The following is a 23,494-nucleotide window of genomic DNA, read 5'->3' as shown; positions in this document are numbered from 1 at the left end:
GATTAGACCCTGGATCTTCAGGTGCCACCGCACTGGTGTACCATGTCTCCAAGGTGCCAATGACTGTGGGTGTCTTGCTCACCCCTGAATGACCAGAACCCAATGCCATGTCTGGCCTATAGAAGGTGCTCGGTAAATGTTGAAGAGCTTATTAATAAATGAATAGATGAATGAATTTGACACAAATGAGCCTAGTAGTAGGGCCATATTGCTTAAATGTGCAGGGAATTCGCCAGCAATTATAAGAGCCCAATCTCTTCGTATCTCCTTATCTTCAGTCCTTGCATGCACTGACCCCCAACTTCTGGACCTTACAATTATTCCCACTGACCACAGCTCCCAAATCTGTGGTCACAGCTCCCCAGAGTGATTGTGGTCACTTCATTTACATGTCCTTGGTAATGCGCTTCTCTGGGGTCGGGGTGGGGTGGCAGTAATGTTGGGGTCACTCTATGGGGTTGCACTGCATGGTCAAGCTGGGACTGTAAGACACTTTGCCATTTTTGAGGGAGTGGATCTCACCCCTTTGGGGCTCTGTTTTTAAATATAAGAGAAACATATAGAAAAACATCAGTCTGGTTCTCAAGCATTCTGGCTCATTTTAGATCGAGGAGACAATGAAAGGGGTGAGGAGAGAGGCTTCCCCTCTGTCCCAGCAACGAGGAGCATGATTCTCGAGATCCTCATCTGCAAAATGGAAGAAGCGATGATTGACAACCGATTTTCCAGCCATGACTATGATTATTCAATGCCATGTGGACTTCCTGAGAAGCACGTATGGCTTCAATTCAAAGGACTACTTGTAAACCCTAGGCTTTTCCCATTTCCCTGCATAGAAAATAAATGTGCAGTCAGCCATCCTCTTGGCCTGCCCCCCTGTTTCTACTCAGTGTGAGAACACCTTGGATCATGCGATGGGGAGGAGGAGGTACCTGAGCTGTCAGCACTGTCCACTCCATGAAGCCCTCAGTGAGACCAAACCCAGAGATCACCCTCTGAGCAGAAACTGCCAACGGGATGAGTGTAGACCTGCCCACTGATGACCAGAGAGTGTCTGACTATATCCCGAGATTTGTAGAAGAACTCACCACCTCTTTCCTGTGGTTCCACTTGCCTGTCTTCTGGTGAAGAAGGGCTCCTGTAGCATTCCACGAGGCCCAGGTAGGGAGCCATCCTGCCTCAAATCTTTTGGAGTAAGCATTTCCATCATGACACTCATAGAAGTTGCTTAAACAACATAAGAAGGACAAGGATGGTGACCCCTTATTTATTAACTTACTAGAGGCCTGGTGCATGAAACTCGTGCACTGGGGGTGGGTGGGTCCCCCAGCCAGGCCTGTGCCCTCTCGTAGTCTGGGACCCCTTGCTCCTTACCGCCCACCTGCTAACTCCTTACTGCTCAGGTCACTGCTCCTTAGCACTGCTGCGGAGGCGGGAGAGGCTCCCTCCACTGCTGCTGCACTCGCCAGCTGTGAGCTCGGCTTCTGGCTGAGTGGTGCTCTCCCTGTGGGAGTGCACTGACCACCAGGGGGGCAGCTCCTGAATTGAGCGTCTGCCCTCTGGTGGTCAGTGTGCATCATAGCGACCGGTTGTTCTGATCGTCCTGCTGTAATGGTTGCTTAGGCTTTTATTATATAGATGGAGTCTGCATGCACTATTTCTAAGCCACACCATAACCCTAGGAGTTAAGTACTATAGTCATTCCTACAAGAGGGCACTGAAGCTCAGAGAAGTAGTTAAGTAACTTGCCCAGGACCACATAAATGATGACGTTGGAAATCAAATCTCACATCTGCCTGGCTCCAACACCCGTGGCCTTACCACTGCACCATGATAAGCAGGAGGGCCAGCTTCAAAATAAAAATATCCGCTGAGCTCCCACTACTTCCATGGTGTAGTAGACATAATCATGCCTCTGCCCCTCCCCCTCCACCAAAGCTGGTGGTGTCCTGATCCCTGGAAGCTGGACTCTTCTCTAGCATGAGAAAAGGGAATTTGCAGATGTAATTACATTAAGGATCTTGAGATGGGATGAGTATCCCAGATGAATGGGTGGGCCCGATGTAATCCCAAGAAGTCACACAATAAAAGAAGGCAATGCGATAATGGGAGGAGTGTCAGAGAGACTGGAAGATGCTATGCTGCTGGCTTTGAAGATGAAGACCAGGGCCATGAGCCAGGGGATGAGGCCACTTCTGGAAGCTGGAAAGGTAAGGGGTTTTCTCCTGGAGCCTCCACACATAACACGGCGGCACTCACACCTTGATTTAGTCCCTATGACCCATTTTTGGGCTTCTGGCCTCCAAAGCTGTAAGGTAATACATTTGTGTTGTATAAGCCTCGAAGTCTGTGGTCATTTGTTATAGCAACAATCGGAAACTAACACGCCCTGGAAAATATTACTAATTGTCAGATGACAGGAGGTGACTTGAAGGTCACTGCTGGGCAGGAGTCACCATGAGAACCAGCGACTGTGAACAGCAGAGGCCGATGCTATTGGCCCGAATGGGGCACCACCTGCCATACTTCTCAGACACAGCTGCCTGGCACCTCCCCTGGGCTCTGGCTTCAGCTTTTAGGAAGCGCCCAGCGATGGACTTGGCTCCTTCCTGACTCTGCCTCTCCAGCCAGGAGCGATTCCAGCACTGGCCTTTCCACCCCTCCCTTCCCACCTTTGCCAGGGCCCGTGTCAGGCCAGGAACACCAGGCTTTGGAGAAAAATTCCAGTTAAAACAGTCACTTTCACAGGCTGTGCAGTATGCATGATGGCTGCAATCACAGACTGAAGGCCAGATTTTTAATGTTTCGGCCTTGGTGACCTCATCTGTAAAACGAGGCGAGGAACACATGCCTCATGGAGCTGTTGTGGGGAAATTTAGGTGATTTATGCAAACTGCACTGCACAGTGTGGGGCACCCGGTCAACGCTCCCCAACGATGGCCGTTGCTATTATGATTACACACTTCAAGCGTGACTCATGGACACGAGCTCCAACGTAGTCTCAGGTTTAATATCCACGCAGGTATCTGGAAGGCTCTCGATTCCTCTGCGTCAGGCATTGCACCACAATACAGAATTTCCGGGCTAGCGTGCTTTGCAATGCAGAATTAAGTTTGGATTTTAATGTTTCCACCCATAGCTGGTGGCTTTGGCTTTCTTCTTTTCATGTTAATCATTAGAAAGCAAAAATTTTTAAATATTTGCGGGTGGTTGTTAAGGTATTTGGAGTCTATGGAGGGATTTTGTGGACAAGAACAGGGGTCTAAGAAAATCTGGTACATGGAGAATAAAGAGATAGGACTTTGGGTTGTAGACGTATGAGCTGTGTGGACTCGATTGTCACATTCCTCCTCCTTCTGCTTTTCTGCCTCCCTCCGTCTTTATAAGGACTCTTGTCCTTACACCAGGCCCATCAGACAGTCCAGGGTAGTATCCCCACCTAAAAACCTTTAACTTAAGCACATCTACAAAGTCCCTTTCTCCAGGTAAGCCCACAGTCACAGCTTGCAGGAATGAGGAGGAGAAGCCGTTGGGGGGCCATTATTCAGCTACCACAAGAGTAAGGGACATGAAGGACAGAGGATGGGCGGGGCTGGACAGAACAGGTGTTGTAGATGGAATCCTTCGGAACAGAGCCTGAGACAGGGATCTGGGCACACATGATGACTTCTGTCGAGGAGGGTGTGAAGCAGGACGGGAAGCGGACGGCTGAGCAACCCTGTGGTCACACGCTCTCGACTTGGCTTGACCCTCAGACAGAGGCCTCCGAACTTAACACTGCTCCACAGACCACAGGTTTGCTCCCCTTGAGGCAAGAGGCCTGACTCTATTATTTTTAACTTTTTATTCTGAAATTATTTTAAATTAACAGAGAAGTTGCGAAAGTAGTACAGACAACTCCTATAATATCCTTTAATTAGTTTCATCAATTTAAAATTTTTCTCTACATTTTAGTATTCTTTGTCTCTTTATCTTCCTCTTCTCTCTCTTTGCACCATCCCCCTCCCTTCCCCCCAATTTTTTCTGATTTTCGGAAGCATCTGAAAGCAGTTGCTACAGCACGCCCCCCTCAAATTGTATTTCTTACCAAAAGCACAATGCAGTTATCATAATGAGGAAACAACATTTATGTAATACTTTCTACAGTTTATATTCCGTTTATATAATCTAATCTATACTTTAGACTCCGACTATGTCATTCATCCCAATAATATCATTCATAGCATTTCTCTCCCTCCAGCCCAGGATCTAGTATTGCATTTAATTGTCATGTCTCTTTAGTTCTTTTTAATAAACTAGAGGCCCGATGCATGAAATTCGTGCAAGAGTAGGCCTTCCTTCCCCTGGCTTCCGGCACCAGCTTCCCTCTGACACCCGGGACCCAGGCTTCCCTCGAAGCCCCGGCTTTGTCCAGAAGGTCGTCTGGAAGGACGTCCAGTCTAGTTAGCATATTATACTTTTATTATTATAGACTAGATAAGAAAATTTATCAGCCCCTTTTTGTCTTGATATTGGCATTTTTAAAGGATATAGTCCAATTAATTTACAGAAATGTTTTCTCAAGTCTGGATTCATAATATTCGTCCCTTTCTGGCTTATTGCTTAGGTCAAGTGTTCTTCCTGGGTGTCCTACCCGGGGGCACACATCCCTGGCTGTTCCTGGCTGGTGAGGGTAATGAACATGGTCACAGTGTTGTCTGGTTTCCTCACTATAACATTGACATTTTCCCCCTTGCGACCAGTTACCAATCTTTGGGAGACACTTTGTAATCATGCAATTATCTTGTGTCTCATAAAACTTACTCCTAGATTTAGAATCTATTGGTGATTGATTCTTGCTTGAACTATATTTATTATTATGTTTGTAAAATGGTGACTTTTTCCCAAACTCCACCTCCCTCCTTCTCTGTGGGTCATTGGCACTTAGCTTATATAATAAGAAAGAGCTCTCCTTCCTTCCCTGTTTATTAATCGGTTGGTTTGTTTATTATCTATTTATTATCAGCATGAACTCATGGATTCTTATTGAGTCAATAAATTATAAGCCTTTACTATCCTTAGTTCCTATGATCTTCAGAGTGCACCAGGTTTGGCAGTTGGAAGATGATAATAAATAAAGAGTGTGCAGTCATATAACTCCTGTGTCTGTTTGGTCTGTCCCGTCATTATTATTCTGAACACATTCTTACTTTCTGGCACAACGAGATGCTCCAGGCTATCTTGTCCCTTCCCTACTGTTGCCTTTTCTTCCTACATATGCATGGCTTAGTGCTCAGCAACAGCTTCAAGAGGCTCTTATGCAAATTTCTGGTGTCTTTTCCTGTGATTTTTCTTTTCTTTTCTTGTAAACAAACAAACCAACACAATACATGTTTGCTTAATTTTTCTTATTTCTTAAACAAAACATAGCATATTATCTATACTCTTTTGCCCTTTGCTTTAAAATTTTTTTTATTATTGATTTTAGAGAGAGGAAGAGAGAGAGACATCAATTTGTTGTCCCACTTATTAATGCATTCATTGGTTGATTCTTGTATGTACCCTGACTGGGGATTGAACCTGTAACCTTGGTGTATTGGATGATGCTCTAACCAACTGAGCTACGCAGCAAAAGCCCCTTTGCTTTTTCTCACTTAGCAATGAACTGTGGAAATGGTGCCTTCTCAGCTTAGAGAAGTCATTGATGACTCTACACATCGTCCAATGGGTACTTTGTCCCACAATCAGCCACCTCAGCTCCCATGATCTATCTCCTCAATGTGGCCAGATGGCCCTGCTCTGTTGGGTCCCCATCAGGTGCAGGGCCTGGAGAGTCCCTCCAAGCAGGCTCCCCTCAGCTGTCTCCCTTTCTCAGAGGTCAGATTCCTGTGCTGCTCAGTACCCAGCGTCCCCAAGCAGTTGTTTCACACATCAAGTCCAGGTTTCTAGTTGCTCCTGGTGGGAGGGCGAGTCCATCCCAGTTACTCTATCATGGGAGCATGCCCAGGAAGAAATCTGCATGTAGAACAGAATGGCTTCATTTTGCTCAAACAAGTGGAGTTCCTTCTTCCAAATGAGCTCTTTTTAGCATGGCCAGAATTCTGGGAAATTTTTTTCTAAATTTTCATTGATTTTTAAAGAGCGTGGAAGAGAGAGGGAAAGACAGAAATATTGATGTGAGAGAAACACATCAATTGGTTGCCTCCTGCACATGCCCTGACCAGGGCCCGGGAGGAGCCTACAACTAAGGTACGTGCCCTTGACCAGAATCGAACCTGGGACCCTTCGGTCTGCAGGCAGACACTCTATCCACTGAGTCGAACTGGCTAGGGCAGCCCTGCTTAGCTTTTGAGGTCTTCTGTTCTGAGATGGTTTCTTTATACAACGCATAGCACATTTAAAGCATCCTGCCTTTTAAAACTTGTTTCAACCTTATAACAAGCTCATGGGGCAGATACTGCTGTTGCTCTCATTTTACAGGTGAGGAAACGGAGGCACGGGGAGGTTGGTAATTTGCCTAAGATCATCCAACCTGAAAGTTGATAATTTGCCTGAGATCTTACAACCTGAAAGTGGCAAACCCAGGTAGTTTCCCCCCAGAATTCGTGCTCTCCACCCCTCTCTGCACCATCTCTCAACCTTATATGCATAGTGGTAGGCCTGGGCCCTGGAAGGAAGTGGGCCTGCTTTTCAATCTTAATTGTGTTGCTTAGCAGTGATGCGACCTTGGGCAAATAACTTAGGCTCACTCAGCAAGTTTTAAGGTCTGCATTTATAAATTAAGGATCATAATAGCATCTAACTTAGAGTGCGGTAGAGCAATTTAAATTATATATTAAATTACATATAAAATCATACCATTGTACAATGATCTATGCCTGTATGTGTCATTAATTAGCAAATGCTTGGCAACGATGTGCTCTTAATAAAGTGCAGCTCTTGTTATCACAACATGACAGATCAAATCTGACTCTCAGTGTAGTTACACCCCCACACCCCGAGGCAGACACAAAGGACCCAGTTGAGGTATTGCTTCTCTTCACGCCAGCATCTGCCTCATTGTCTGGCATATGATATGGACACTCTGTAACAATACTTGGGGGAAATAGTAATGAACAGATGGACGAGTGAGTGAGATGCTGACCACACAGTAAGGGGACTGAGAGCTTTCTCATGGCTGACATCCTTGGCCCTCTGTCTGGGGACCTGCGGGAGGGGGAACCTCACGCTCTCAGAAGACGGGCAGGTGGGACCGTGAGACCTCGAGCTCTGACAATGCACTCATTGTCTTTCACAGCGGAAGGACTGGCCCGAGCTCTCATTTACTCTGTTTGTTTGGAAGTCCTCCAAGCAGTGACCACGCAGGAGCCTCAGCCAGCGTCTGGGTTTGCTTTCTCCTAATGGGACACAATCGCTGCCCCGGACTCCGTTTGCTAGCTTCAGTCCTCGACAGCTTCAAAGGCTCGAGGGAAGTTCTAGCTCTGTTTTCCTTCCGAGGGCTTCCCGGGTCCCTGCCATGGTACTTGAAGGCCACTTCTCATCTATAGGGTTGACCACTTCTTGCTTTTCACTGCACATGAACTTGCTAGAGATCTGGCATGGCTGGGTCAGAAGCCTCTATTTGCCTGCCCAGGCTGTGTGAACTTGAGGGAGTTACCTTAATACGCTGAGCCTTTGCCCTGTCATCTGTCAAATGGGGGTGTTAAGATTAAGAGCTATGAATGTGACCTGCTTAAAACAATGCCTGGCTGTTTAGGCAAGGTTCTCCAGACATATAGAGCCAATAGAACATAGAGAGAGAAAAAGATTTATTATGAGGGATTGACTCTCATCATAGTGATATGGAATTTTTGGACTGGAACCCGGATTCTTTGTCCGCCAGAATCAAAGAATGAATCCATGGACAGAAAGTGGTACAGCAAAGGTGGAGATTTATTGAAGAACAAGTACAGACTCCCACATGGGGAGAGGGAAAGAGTCCCATAGAATAGACTTAGACTCCAAAGTAGGGAGGAGGAAAGGGTCCCACTGAGTTCCTTTTCCCTATGGCTTATAAAGGCTGCAGATCCTGGTGCATTGATATCCCCTCTGATTGGTTACTATTCCCGTGGACTGGTTACTATAGTAACTCCTGGGCTCAAAGGTTGAACCTCACATGGGACATGGAAGGTTCTCCCCCTTCCTTCCTTATTGTTTTTCTATTCCCTTTGGGCTTTCTTCCTCTCCATCTGGATGAAGGGCTTCCTTCTCTTTATTCTGTAAATACAGACCTTTTGCTGTTCCCACCTTCCTCATTCTATGAAAATGTACCTGTTGCAGCTTTCCACCTCCCCCATTCCATGGAAATATACCTTCTGCTGCTCTGCAGCCCTGTGCTTCCTCCATGGTCCCCCTAATTTCCAAGATTTCTAATATTTCCTAAACCTGTCCTATTTCACCCCTAAAATTACTGTTTCAATAGTGTGTCTGAGAAGTCCCATGATCTGCTGTCTGCAAGCTGGAGGCCCCAAGATCCAGGAGTGCTGACGTCTGAGGGCAGGAGAAGGCAAGGTCCCAGCTGAAGCAGAGAACTGTCACCCTCTGCTGCCCTTCTGTGCTATGAAGAACTTCGATGAATTGGCTGATGCCCACACCTTTGGTGAGGGACATCTTGCTGGGTCTACCAATCTAAACGCTGATCTCTTTGCTCTTTCCATGACAGCCTGGCAGCCCTGCACTCAGTCGGGGAGATGAAACAGCCTCCCGGACACACCCAGAAACAATGTTTTGCAAGCTCTCTGGGCATCCCTTAACCCTGTCGCGTTGACACTTAAAATGAACCATATATTGGCCACATGTGATGTTAAAGGTGAGTTGCCTTATGTCGCACTCCTTTAAGCAGGCTGAGTCAACAAGGATTTTTCAGTCTAAATGATAACTCTGAGATGGTTGTCTCCTTACAGAGCATGTTGCCTAAGATGGCTTGTCCTGTCTCTCCCAGAAAAGTCCCTGCCGCAGGCAAATCCTGCCTTGTTAGGGCCGAGTGACCTGCCTGCTTTTACTGTCCTGACTGCAGAATTTCTGGCCATCACTCCTCAAACTCTGGACATCCCCACCCACTGTCCTCATCAACAAGTCATATCAGGACTTGCTGAGTCTGCTCTCCGGCAGTTGTGGAGATGGAAGGCTCTGGGAGACACTCCCTGGACACAAAGAGGTATTCACCATGTCCTCAGCCGGCAAGAGGGTGTCCACGTTCTTACATTATCGTAATTATTGTTATTAGCACTATAGTAACAAACAGGTCCACCCCTAAACCCAAATAGTTCAGAGCACTTTTACAAGAAACAAGGGAATTCTCTAACAAAATGAGGAAACTAACGTTGCTATAATGCTATCAATTACAGGCCTTATTCACATTTTACCGATGGCCCTGACAATGTCCGTTATGACTCCCCTGCTTCCCCCACGGGGAGGCGCCAGTCCAGGGTTATGCACCACATTAGTTGTTACTTCTTTCATCTCCTTTAATCTGGAGTTTGCACAGAGCTGATGCTCAGTTCCTTTGTTCTTTCCACTAGAGCCTGGCTGCCTTGTGCTCAGTCAGGGAGAAGGAACTCAGGACATCAATCTTCCCGGGCAGCACCCTCCCCGGTACTGCTCTGGGCCGCTAGTCAGGTGCTGGACTCACGCCAGTGCCTGGGAGGTGTCTGCATGGCCAGGGCATCCTGTACCAGAGCTAAGAAAAGTAAATGATGTCTTTGCCTTACCTATTTGAGAACAAAGCCTTACCTTAGCAGCTCATTTCTTTAGTTTTGGCAAAAAATATGCTGCCTCTGAGGGCTGCACAGTGCCAAAGTCAAACTTTTCAAAATGGTTCTCTCCCTCCCTCCCTGTTTCCCTCCCTCCTCCCTCCCTCCCTGTTTTCCTCCCTCCTCCCTCCCTCCCTCTCTCATGGTCTCTCTCTCTCTCTCTCTCTCTCTCTCTCTCTCTCTCTCTCTCCTGTCCCTCCTTCTCCCTCCCTCCCTTATTCCCTTCCTCTCTCCTTTCTTTCAATTCTCTGAGCTCAAAGGTCATCTTATAGAGATCTTTCCTGAAGGGTAAACCCATGGTTCTCCAACCTGAGAAGCCACAGCCAGGCTGGCTCACCAGGCAGGGTTCCCTCTCAATGCAGAACCCAGGCTCTCACTTTGGGTCGCTGCTACAAACACATTAAATGCACATAGCAAGCGTGTACGTTTTTAGATGTCTTTTTATAATTCTGCTTTTGCAATTATTTGTTTATATTACTTATTTCCTCTAGGTTCTGGGAAATCTTTGTGCATTCTCTGGAAATCCTGTGACATGAGGCAATCTAACCTTAAATCGTCTTCAAACATAATGAAAATGTCAGCAAATAATAAAGGAAAAGGTTAATGAATCTGATTTAGAAAAGTCAGTCTATTACATTTTAGAGATATTTAGATTTGTAGTCTTCTTGGTTTTGTAAATTCTCTACCGTATTTTATTTTATTTTTATTTTTTTTTTTAAAAAATATATTTTATTGATTTTTTACAGAGAGGAAGGGAGAGAGATAGAGAGTTAGAAACATCGATGAGAGAGAAACATCGATCAGCTGCCTCCTGCACACCTCCTACTGGGGATGTGCCCGCAACCCAGGTACATGCCCTTGACCGGAATCGAACCTGGGACTTTTCAGTCCGCAAGCCGACGCTCTATCCACTGAGCCAAACCGGTTTCGGCCTCTACCGTATTTTAGAACATTGCGTTTTGTGTCTGTTGTTGTTTCCCGGGGTTCAAAGGTTTGCACAGTTCCCGCAAAGACTGGGGCCTGGCACTGTACCCGTGGGCCCAACGGGTAGCATGACCCAGGCCACATTGAGTGACACCTGTGTGAGCACTAGCTGTGTCCCCCCGGATGAGTCACTCAGCACCTCTTGGCTTCAATGTTCTCATCTCAAACTGGGATAAAAATACCACAAAGAAATGATTTCCATGAGATAACACACTTGCCTGGGAAGTATTAGGCCAGTAGTATATAGCAGCTATTATGAGTCATTACTGAAAGTCTAGGCAACACGGAGTTATATTGTGCCTTATATGAGGTCAAGTACGTGAAAACGTTCAACAAACTACAATGTTCCCAGGGAAAATATTGTGGGTTTTCAATATCCTCACACAGATGTGACTATGCCACTTCCCTGATCAGACAGCTGCAGGGAGTCCCTGCTTTCCACAATCAGCCCAAGCAGGCCTAAGGGGCTGATGGTCTTTTGCAGGCTGGCCACACCCCCATAGGGTGAGGGTCCCCGCTGTGGGGCATGGCCGGCCTGGGCGAGGGGCTGAGGGCCTTTTGGGGGTGGTTTGCAGGCCGGCCAAGGCCCCGGCTTTGTCCAGAAGGACATCCGGAAGGTGCCCGGAAGGTCTCCCGGTCTAATTAGCATATTACTCTTTTATTAATATAGATGACCTGCGATTTGATCTAGTGCTTTCCAGCCTCCAGTCTTGTCTCTCTCTGATCAGTGCTCTACAGTGACATTTCCAAAAAAAAAACAGGATCACGTCTGTCGCCTGCTTAAGGCTCGTTCGTGTAGAGTCCTGGCTCTCACCCTGCTCCATGAGGCCCGGATGTTCTGGCTGCACCTGCCTGAGGCCCCACCTAACATCACCGCCCACCCACCTGCCACTCTGCACTTCCATTAAAATTCTCCACGTTCCTTAAATACATGACACTCTCCTCACCTCTGGAGTTTCACGGTGGCTGTTTATGCTGTTTGCTCTGCTCGGAGCACTCCCTGCGGGCCCGGCCACCCCCTTCCTCTGGACCTCAGCCTTGAGGTCCCACCCTCACCCCTACATTAAAGTAAAGCTAAAATTTAACATTACTACACTCATCAGACATACTGAGACTGTGTGTGGGAGGTTGGTCTCTGATGGTGAATGATGTGGAGCAGGACACTTGCCCTTTTGTGTCCCATGTTGTATCTTTGGGACCCGGAATGGGGCAGCCTATATTCATCCATCCATCCACCCAGCGATCCAGGTAACAAAATATTTATTGAGCACCTGCTACATAGTGCTAAATAGTGACTAATGGTGCCAATCCACCTTGGAGATTGGAGATGGGGGGGCGGGGGAGGTATTCTGCACCGTAAAATGTTTATTTAGCATCGAAATATGTGACTTCCTTTTAATATAGTTTGCCTTATAAATCGCATGATTTGTCTAAACTTTGTAAAAGTTTTATGAAGGAAGAACCCACGCCCTGAATAAGGTTTGTCCCAACCCCGCTGTGGGCCCGGGTGTAGGGCAGAGGCTAAAGCACAGTGTCGCCGTGGGAGGGCTGGGTTCAGCTCCATGTCCAACCAGCGGGCTGAGCAGCCTGGAGCAAGCAATTTAACCTCCTTAGCCCCGAGTTCTTTCACCAGTAAAGTGTGTCTAATGGCGACTGCGTTATTGGCCTCACGGGGTTTTGGAGGGATTCATGAGATCATGAATATGTGTTTTATGAACTGTGAAGAGCAATATGTGGTTGTAAGAAAATACGATTATGAAGGTGATGACCAGGGCCATTCTGGGAGGGGAGCAAAGAGGTGTCAAATTGTAAAGCACGCTATAAATCCAGATTCCAGATTAAGAAAAATGACAAACAGACAGGCTGGAAGAAGCATTTTAGGGAATAAAGCCGTGGTGGGCAAACCGCGGCTCTCGAGCCACATGCAGCTCTTCGGCCCCTTTAGTGTGGCCACGAAGTTTTAATCGCACTGTACGTGCACGCCCACACGTGGCATTTTGTGGAAGAGCCACACTCAAGGGGCCGCAGTTTGCCGACCACTGGAATGAAGAGTGATAGGCACATAGCACCCTCCTCCGTTTCAGTAAACACCCAGATGACCTGGACGTGAGAAGACAAGTCCAGGACATCATTTATGATTTAACAGCCTTCCTGTCATCTCCTAAAGCAAATATTTATACTTCAGAGTCAGTGACGCCACCGAGCTGTTACTCCCTGGAGGAATTCGGGTCACCCTCCATGGAGACCGAAGAGAGACCTGCGCTTTTTCCTGTTTTGGAAATTCGCTGGTCCTGCCGGTCTCTTTGCGGAGTTGTTCTGTTCGTGCAGATATGGAGCCATAACTCGGTCCCATTTGCACGTGCCCACGGAGGGAAGCGATGGCTCCCACTATCCCACACGGTCAAGGCTCAGAAAGATGGGCTCACGAGGTTGGCAGTACTTTGTAATACAGAGCAGCTCAAGGAGCCACAACCATCGAATCAACACCCTGGCAAGACTGGTAAGCGTCTGTCTAGTTCACTGCTCATCCTGGGCACCCACTCAGATTCGATGTGGGAGGTGAGAGGAGAGATAGGTAGAAGAAGGTGTTCATTAAATCACAACAGAGTGAATAATCTAGGCACCTCTAAACCAGGGTCAGGTAGCCACACGTGGTCCTTTGCCATTGTTCACTGGGTATTGTGGGCTGAGGAACTCCAGAGAAAAGAGCGGGTTCCATCACCGTTTCAGAGCTCAAAGGCCCTGCCCCACTTTCCCAATTCCCCCTCCCTTCTCCTGAGCAGGGCCCTCTGTTACCTTCCACCTGTCTTCCCAAAGCCCCCTGCTTTGAATTCTCCATCTAATCTTCCTGAGTGAGCTTTGCTCCACTACAATGAGTCACAGAGTGTGGAAGCATGAACAGATGTGACCATCACTAAGCACACTCTTTTGCAATGATTTGGTTATGAACTGACCTCCTTTGCCCTCCTGTGAGCTCCGTGAGGACACCGCGTCATCTTCTCTATCCGGGGCCTTTGCTTCTAGCTGGGTTCTGGAACCGAGTAAGTACTCAGGAGGTGGTTCCTGAGTTGAATCAGAAATCATTGAGCCTGTCCCTCTCACGGAAGTGCAGAAAGTGAGGTGCAGGGTGGGAGTGGAGCCCAGGTCTCCTGTCTCAGTCCAGGGCTCAGATCACTCACTCGGGAGGTTTTGTGCCGGAGAGGAAGAACAGAGTTCAAGTCCTGGCTTCCCTACTAATTAGCAATGTTGCCTTGGGTTAGTTAATTAGTTAACTTCTCAGACCTTCAGTTCTGTAAAATAGGATTAACTATACCTATTTTTCAGGGTGTTTTCACAGATTTGAAATACTATATTAAAAGAGATAGGCACTGAGTTAATTGTAGGTGTAACCATTATTACTATTACCCTTTCCCTCCACATTTGTGTGCAGTTGCTAGGGATGCCTTCCTGGCTCTTCTAGAGCAGCAATTTGTCCCATCTGCTGAAAGGGTCTCCCGCACCATCAGCCTGGTCAGATCCAGACCCAGGATGATCCAGCCCAAGGTGCTTGACTCCTGGACGCAGAAGATGACAGGATCCTGTGGCCAGCACAGACCCTAAATTTACACTCCCTGACTCACCTTTGTGGTCTCAGCCTCTTTCTGGCCAATGACCTAAGTTCCCATCCCACTCCCAACATCTTGGAACTACGAGGTAGAAAGAAATGGATTTCATGTATTCCCACCTGCCCCACACTGCAGAGATCCTTGACACTAAGTCCTAAATTTCCTACAAAATACTTCTACTGACAGAACACCCCAGCCCACCCACTCTCTGCTTCCGGAGGCAGCCCATTCCCTTCCTGTTCAGCACCAATTAAAACTAGGGTCTTCCTTTCATTGAGTGAAAACATCGCCCTTATAAGTCCTGGTTCTGCTTTCTATAACCACATAGAACATGGTAGTCCCCCTTCAACAGGACACATAAGTCCCTAAAAGATGGTAGTCATTTCTCCCCTAAGTTATCTGTTTGGGATGAGAAATTGCCATGCAAGCTTTACAAGAGCACACTTCTTTCGGTTTCATTTAAATAAGTGCCTTGCATATCATAGTTGCTCAATAAATATTTTCTGAATGAATGGACCCCTATAATGTGCTGGACAATTCACTGGTCACTATATTTATTATTACTAACTAGAGGCCCGGTGCACGAATTTGTGCACATTGAAAGGAAATTAATTAGAAGAAATATTTTAATATCACTATTTGCCCTTTCTCTATAATAGAAGTGTCAACCAAATTCACGATCGACAATGACAGATGGAAACATATGCGTGTGATTGGCTCCAGTGAAAGCTTTATATATATAGATAAACTTGCTTAATTAGACCTGCTTTCTGATGTAGCTAAACTTTTTCCAGCCCAGTGAAGCACCCCAACTTCTCTTTTGGGTAATTGTTGGCAACACAGCAGTAAATATCAACACAAAGCAGATTATTATTGTAGATCATGCAGGGAGAACAAAGGGTAAAATATTTAACTGCAGCAGTGTTTGACTATACTCTGCGCAGTGAGAAAACCTGAAGTCATTTTCAAGGTCCACCATTTCTTACTTCTTTTCAGTCGGGTCAAGTTTCTAAACTTTCTAAATCTCCATTTTCTGGCTAATGAAAAGAAAATTGGACTCTACTGAGTCTCCTATCTACCTACTCCAGGACTTCTGTGAGGATCAAGTGAGATGAGGTACATGAAAATGCTTCACAGACATTTGGTTAAACTGTGAAATGTTTGCACCTGGCTATAAAGCAAGTGTTCCTGGGCTGAAGAAAATCCAAGGATGCTAGTCACTAGGGAGAGGAAGCCAGGTGTTGCTACATGATGTCATTACCCAGCGCCTACAGCCACTGGTCTGGTCTGTGGACCGCATTTTGTGCCATGGGGTCTTGGCAGCATCAGCTGCGATTTGGTGGGCTGTCACTCTGGAGTGGTGGCAAGGCCTGTGTCCCACTTGGGGGAAGCCGAGTGTTGCTTTGTGGGTGCCAGGTCCGCAGTGCTGTTTCTCTCTAAATGTCCACTGCAGGTCATGGCAGCTCTTGCGTTGAGTGTCTGTCCCCTGGTGGTCAATGCACATCATAGCGACTGGTCAGACTGTCGGACACTTAGTATATTAGCCTTTTATATATATAGATTCTCACAACAACGTGCTGGAAAGAAATCACTAGTCCCATTGTATAGACATTATATTGCATTTAAATAAGGATCCTTTCTTTATTCATCTTCATTTCACCTGTGATATCAATTGTTTATTTATTTATGTATGTATGTATTTATTTATTTATTATTAATCCTCATCCAAGGATATTTTTCCATTGATTTTTAGAGGGGGGAGGGGAGACACAGAGAGAGAAACATCGATATGAGAGAGACACATCAATTGGTTGCCTCCCGCATACATCCTGACCAGGGCCAGGGATCAAGTCTGCAACAAGGCATGTGCCCTTGGCCAGAATCAAACCAGGGACCTTTCACTCTGCAGGCTGATGCTCTATCCACTGAACCAAACCAGCTAGAGCTCAGGCCTCCTTTTAAAATTCAGATAAAAGCAAGTGTTTGTTTGTTAATCTTTTAATAAAACTATTTTACTTAAAACAATTTTATTGGTACTTTTACTTTTTGAATTGAGCCAAATATGGGCTTTTTGTTTATTATAAAAGGTTGTTTGGAGTAATGATGTGTGTTGCACTGAGTTCCTTGGTTCTGGTCTAAGGGGCAGGGAGCCCAGCATTCTGCAAGGGCCAGGTCCATGCACTGGCTGGGCCTTTCCCGGGCTTTCTGCCGAACCTCAGAGGTTTCCCCCCTATTTGAATGATGCTCAAGTGGCTGGGCCAGCAAGTCACAGCCCCAGCTGCCCACAAGAAGCCAAGAAGCCTAGGCTGACTGAGGCCTCTGAGCAGTGGCTTGTTTATGTGGATGAGAGTATGGGCTCCCACACAGCAGCATCCAACAGGCCTCACTGGCATTTTCATGGCACAGAGTCGCCTGTAAGTCATCGCTGTGTCCCTAGATTACCTGGCACCATTCCAGTGGGATATTGACAAAGGAAAGTGAGAGGTGAACAAGCAACAACATGGTTCCAGACAGAGGACAAAGGGGAAAAGCAAGCACACAAACTTAAAGGAAAGACTTCATGGCCATCGTCCAGAACGTGTCTTGGTCACCACTGAATGTCTGGGCCGATTTGCACATGGTTCACTTTTCACTTGAAGATGCTGTGTTTGAAAAACAAATAACCAAACCAGCCACAAGTTACCTTTGAGAACACGAGAAATAGTCATAACTTAAATATACCAGGAGGGGGCGATCCAAGCATGTGCAAAGGTCAGCACAGTTAGTAAAGGCAAGTTCACTTGGGGAGAGATTTTTTTTTACAGTATACTTTTCAAAACTTGAAGAAATCTGAGATCATTTAGTCTGAATCTGCAGGCCAAGGTATTTGAAACCGTCATTTAATTTGGGGAGTTATTTTTTGACTGAGAGAGAAAAAGGCTCCCTAAATGGTCAAAGACACTTATCAAAATGAGCTTTGTTCAGAATTATGTTATCATGACAAACAACAAAATTAGAATGACAGTGTATCTTATACACTTAGGTCCTGTCCGCAAGGCATTTGAGAAACATCTGAACGTTGGCCACTTTTAAATAGATTTTAATTAAGGGCATACATTTCATATGAAAAGAGTGTGAAGAAAGTTGAGTGCTCATTCGCATATAAAGGAACAGAGTCCTGCATGATCTGTGTTATACTTGGACCGAGGTTACAAGTTCTCAGGTATGTCATGCATCTTTGCAGTTACGTGCACATATTTTCCCTAGTGCATCTTCTTTCCATATGCTAACCAGTTGCTCACAGGGATTAAATCGAAGCTTCATCAAGGATCAAGCAGCTCTTGCTCTGTCCTGCATACCCTGCTGCCCCCTCCCCCAACCAGGACATGTGGTTAGTAACTCTGTGGTCCCCTGATCCCTTGCTATAAGTAGAACCGGAGCAAGTACAACTCTGGAGGCAGACTGCTAGGATAGGAATCCCAATTTAGCGGTGTTTTTTGGTGTTTTTTTTTTATTCCAAGTTGCTTAACTTCTATGTACCTCAATTTCCCCATCTCTAAAATGGGGATAAAATCAATGCCTACTTCATAGGTTTGTAGTGAGAAGTGAGTGAATAACATATGTAAAGTACTTAGATAAGTGTCTCGCATGTAGCAGGCACTCAATAAATGCTTCTTTATTTTATGAATGCCTCAACCAATGTAAAGTCTTTATAAGAACAAATTCACAAGGAAATCGCAGACTCCTTGGATGGGTTTTTACTGGCTATAAAAAGTCAGTGGGCCAGTGGCAAACAGGGGAGTTGACTAGCGACACCCTCTACAAAAGAAACTAATTGGTGTCAGGTCCATCAGACAAGCCTCTCTGTCCCTCTTCTAGAATGTGGTGACAATCAGTGAGCCAGAAATATGGAGCACTTCAATAAAAGTGTAGAGCTTGGTCTCAAAAATGCCAGCCAGCCACTAGAAGAGTGCTACCTGTAGTCACAGAATCTCTTGCTTTGTTTTTCATCTTTTCACTTGTAACATAAAGAACTTAAAAAATGGCCAAATCACTAATTTGACTCTCTAGACAGATCAATAATGTTTCAAAGAAAATATTTTTTAAATGGCATCTAAAAAATACTATATAAAGGAGTTACGGGGCTCCAGAGTTAAGAAAAGAATGACCCAATACACACTATAAATGAAAAGAAAATTTGCAGGGAGACAGAAACTCACAGTAGGAAGATAATTTTTAAAATCAAATCAGACTTTCTTACTCCAAAAAATGATATTTCCAAGCAAAAATGAGCCATTTGAAAAAATATGGGCTGAAAAGAAATCTGAAAGAAAAAAAAAAAAGAAATCTGATCACAAATCTTAATATCCAGATTTAGAGACTGAAATGTGATCATTAGATATTTTATCCTTTCACACAGTGGATATTATAATTTTATTTTTATTGATTGATTTTAGAGAGACACAGTGAGAGAGAAACATGGATTTGTTGTTTCACTTATTTATGCATTCATTGATTGATTCTTGTGTGTGCTCTGACTGGAGATCGAACCCGCAATCTTGACATATAGGGATGATACTCTATCCCACTGAGCTACCCTTCCAGGACTCACACAATGGGTATTATAAATAACTAGAGGCCCATTGCATGAATTCATGCACCGGTGGGGTCCCTTGGCGTGGCCTGCGGGGATCAGGCTGAAACTGGCAGTCCAATGCTGCCAGCTGTTCCTGCCTGCCGCTCTTGCTCATTCCAGCCCTGCTGCGCCTGCCACCACCACTGCTCAGTAGGTTTACTGCTGCTCTGCTGCAGTCTCTGGACTGCGGTGGCCCTGCGTCTGGCACCTGTTGGTCAGCTGAGCAACACTCCCACTGTGGGAGCGCACTGACCACCAGGGGACAGCTCCTGCATTAAGCATCTGCCCCTTGGTGGTCAGTGCATGTCACAGCGACCATTCGACCGATTGACCGGTCATTCGGTCATTTGGTCGACCAGTCACTTAGGTTTTTATATATATAGATTGGAGTTTTAAGTAAAAAAATTTTTTTCCAGATAAATGTCCATAGCATTTTCCCATTTTTGAAATCTCAGATGAATGGAAATGAAGATAATGTGGGATATTAAATAGCTTGAAAAACTTAAAGAGGCATAAAGGAGCTGTTCAGTAAAAATATAATGAAGGAATTGAATGCATTCTTCCTGATATATTATAGTTGATTAACAAACTCATTTTTTCCCATGAGAATAAAAAACTGGTGGCATTTCTGTGGGATCATCCAGCTCCGTGTTTGGCTGGTCTGGCAGACATCCTGCAGTAGTTAAACGTGTCACTTTTAAAGGACAACGTCCTTATGTCTCAGAATGGCTTATCCACGGAGGATATTAGTCATGCTTCAGTTATATTTACCAAACATGGCATTTTCCATCAGGGAACTGGATGTAGAGCAAGGATGACTAAATCCCAGAAAACAAATGCACTGACCAGGCAGGACAATCTAACTCAAAGATTTATTAAAATGTGAGGGGAACATTGAATTAGTTCAATTTACAAAGTGGCAATTCCACTTCACTGACGCCCAGACAGACGTGGAGAGAGGGTGATTACAGAGCCTTACAACCTGGGAGACAGAGCAAGAGTCACGACCACAGTGACCTCACAAGGAGAAGACACAGGGACATCTCAAACACTGGGCTGTGTCCCATTTGTTCCTGCAGCTCTGGTATGAGCACAGTCATTGGCACCGTGGACTTGTTGCTGAATGAATGATTGAACAATTGCAGAGATGGGGAAGGGCACCCCAGGCTGAGCAGGAGAGCTTAGTAGTAGGAGAGGCTTGAAAACACAGATACAATCAGTACAACTTCCTGGAAGCCCGGTTGTGTGACTGGGTGGCAATCGGGGATGAACCTGACCACCATATTGGGGGGTGGTGGATCCCAGGCTAAAAAACTAAGCTTTATCCTCTAGTGGTCAGAGTCTAGTCAACAGGACACATAGGGGAGTGGCCTTGGACAGCTGTGGGTGAGCTGGGACACTCAGGATGCAGTTTGGAGTCTGCTATGATAGTCTATAGGACAGAGGCTAAGGGCCAGAATCAGCCCCATGGAGAGAAGGGCATGGACAGCGCAGCCATCTAAGGAACACATTGCTCGATTTCATGTGAGATGGGGGAGAGGAAAGCCTCTCTGGGCCACAGGCTAACTCATAACAGACATCCATTTGTTTTCCCAGCAAATATTTTCTGTGCTAGACAGAGGGCCCGACAATGGAAGATGATTTTACAAGGCTCAGGGTCTAGTGAGAGAGACAGACACACATAAAACAACAGCAGTGCAATGCATGCTGGAATGGAATGGAATGGAACAGAACGGAATGGGTACAAGACATCACAAGAGTTTTATTCTAGAATATATTTGAACACAAGAAATATCCAAGACCAAGAAATGCTATGATACAGGCTGTGTAAAGCTACTAGGGTTATTTGTTCAATCATTCAGTTAGAAACATCATGTATTGAGAACCTATGTGCCAGGCACTGCTCTAAGTGTGGGGATACAACAGACAAAAATCCCTGCCCACACAAAATCACATTTTAGTGGCGGAGAAGGACGACAAGAGAAATAAATATAATATGGGATATGTGAGAGTGATTAGAGCTGACCCGAGACAATAAATCGGGGAAGGGAAGGAAGAACCCCCCCTCCGAGGGCTGGATTTTTAGAGAAGATGTCCAGGGAAGGCCTCTGAAGAAGACAGAGCCATGGACGGCAAGGCCGAGCCACTGTTCCCACGGCTGCTTCTCCAGCTCCAGCCACTTGCTCTGTTTATTTCATTTTCTGAGATTCTCCTCATTCTCTCCAACGCAAACACTTCAATCTTGATTCATTGGACTGGAACTCGCTAGTTCTCAGAACTGTCCTGGCTCTTTATGGAAGAGAGAGCTCTGGTCCTGTTAGAGTCTGAAGACAAGGGGGCAGTGATAAATCAAGACTAAGAGAGCACTCGGTATTTTTACACACTCGATACACACACACACACACACACACACACACACACACACACACCACACTGAAGAGTCATGGTGCACTTTCTGCCCTCAGAAAGCATCAGCTGGACAGGAAGGGCTGGCCATGTGCCTCCCTGCATCCACGTTTTCATGGCCCTTAGAAGCCAGGACTTCCCCAGGGAGAGTGTGGCCCTGGATCCTTGCACTTCCTGTTGGCAGAGCTGTCCCAAGGCTCACAGGAGGATTCAGTTGATCAAGCAACCAGTCCTGCAGGCAGGGACGGAGCAGAGCCTGTGCTGAGCAGTGGGAGCACAGAGAGGCACAGGTGAGCTTCTGCTTGGAGGACTAGGTGATGCCTCCTGGTCTCCTGCCCCCCACCCACCTTGCCCACTGTACCGAGAGGGCCATTTCTCAACACAGCCTATCACGCCACCTGATCTTGTCTTGCCCTTTGCCCTCCCTTTCCCACACTTGGCTTCCAACTTTTTCCTCTTGGCTTATGTGAGGCCACACTTTCCTGGTTTTCCTCTGACCTCATGGGCAACTGTTCCCAGCCTCTTTGCTGCCTCCTCCTCCTCTTCTTCTGCTATGAACCCCACCTCTAACGTTGGTGGACCGGGATGCTGTCCTCAGCCCTCTTCTCAACCTTATTCTCCTCATTCCCTCCCAAGTGATACTATCTTACTCTGGGACTTTAAATGCTATCTACATGCTGATCCAAGATCTTTCCATTGAACTTTACAACCGGAGATCCTCACTGCACAACTGGGGTATTTACGTCACATCTCCACCTGGGTGTCCACTAGACATTTCAAACCTAATGTGACAAACACAAAAATTCTTGATTTTCCTTGTTTTTTATTTATTTATTAATTTGAGAGAGAAACATAGATTTGTTGTTCCACTTATTTATGCATGCATTGGTTGATTCTTTTTAATATATATATATATTTAATTGATTTCAGAGAGTAAAGGAGAGGGAGAGAGAGATAGAAACATCAATGATGACAGAGTATCATTGATCAGCTGCCCCCTGCACCTCCCATACTGGGCACCAAGCCCACAATCTGGGCATGTGCACTGACCAGAAATCGAATTATGACTTTCTGGTTCATAGGTTGATGCTCAACTGCTGAGCCACACCAGCCAGGCCATTAGTTAATTCTTGTATGTGCCTTGACCAGGGATTGAGCCTTGAAGTGCCTGGATGATGCTCTAACCAACTGAGCTATCTGGCCAGGGCTTCTTGATTTTTCATTCTCCCCAATCCTCTTTTCCATCTCAGCAATTGGCACCTGGACTCTACCTGCATGCTCAGGCCCCAAACTTAAGTGTCACTCTTTTTCTCTTTTTAAAAACTGAGATACAATTGACATATTAGTTTCAGGTGCATAACATAATGATTGGATATTTGTATATATTGCAAAATGATCACCACAAGTCTTGTTAACACCTGTCACCATTCAGTTACAACTTTTTTTTTCTTGTGATGAGAACTTTTAAGATTTTTAGCAACTTCTAAATATACAATACAGTATTATTAACTATCATCACCATACTCTGCATTACATCCCAGGGACTTATTTTATATATTTATAACTTTTTAACCCCTTTGCCTATTTCACCTTTTGAACAGACAAAATTTGATCTTGCCAGGGCTCTTGTACTCCAGATCCCTCAGTCTGGGGCATTTCCCCCAAAATCCTCAATGGGCAACTCACAGTCAGGTGTAGCAAGCCTGTGAGCTCCCAGTGGGTAAGGCCAGCATGGAAGAGAATGGCTAGGCTTGGGGTATTTTACTGTTTCACCACCAGAGAGGACTGTCTACCAGACAAAGGTGCCCAACAACAGGAGGCAGAGGGTTATATCACCAGAGGTGAGAGCTAAGGGGGATGGAAGAGCTGGTATTATCTGAGACGTAGTAACCACTGAGAAACGACACAGACATTTGCCCTTTCTCTCTTCCTTTGCTCTACCCCAGCCCACTGGAGGAGCTGGAACCCAGAAAAGAGAGGATCTTTGAATCAAATAGGAGGGTTGTTTTAAAGTAACCCACACTGAGATGTATTCCCCAAAAAGAACCAGGTAACTATGGAATCAGTCTGCCCAACTCCAAGACCACCATCTCCTCACACCAGTCTGCTGCCCT

This window comes from Myotis nattereri (assembly GCF_964212035.1).
Source record: "Myotis nattereri genome assembly, chromosome: 9".
Taxonomy (NCBI): Eukaryota; Metazoa; Chordata; class Mammalia; order Chiroptera; family Vespertilionidae; genus Myotis; species Myotis nattereri.
The sequence above is the reverse complement of the archived record's forward strand: the minus strand, read 5'-3'. Positions refer to the sequence as shown.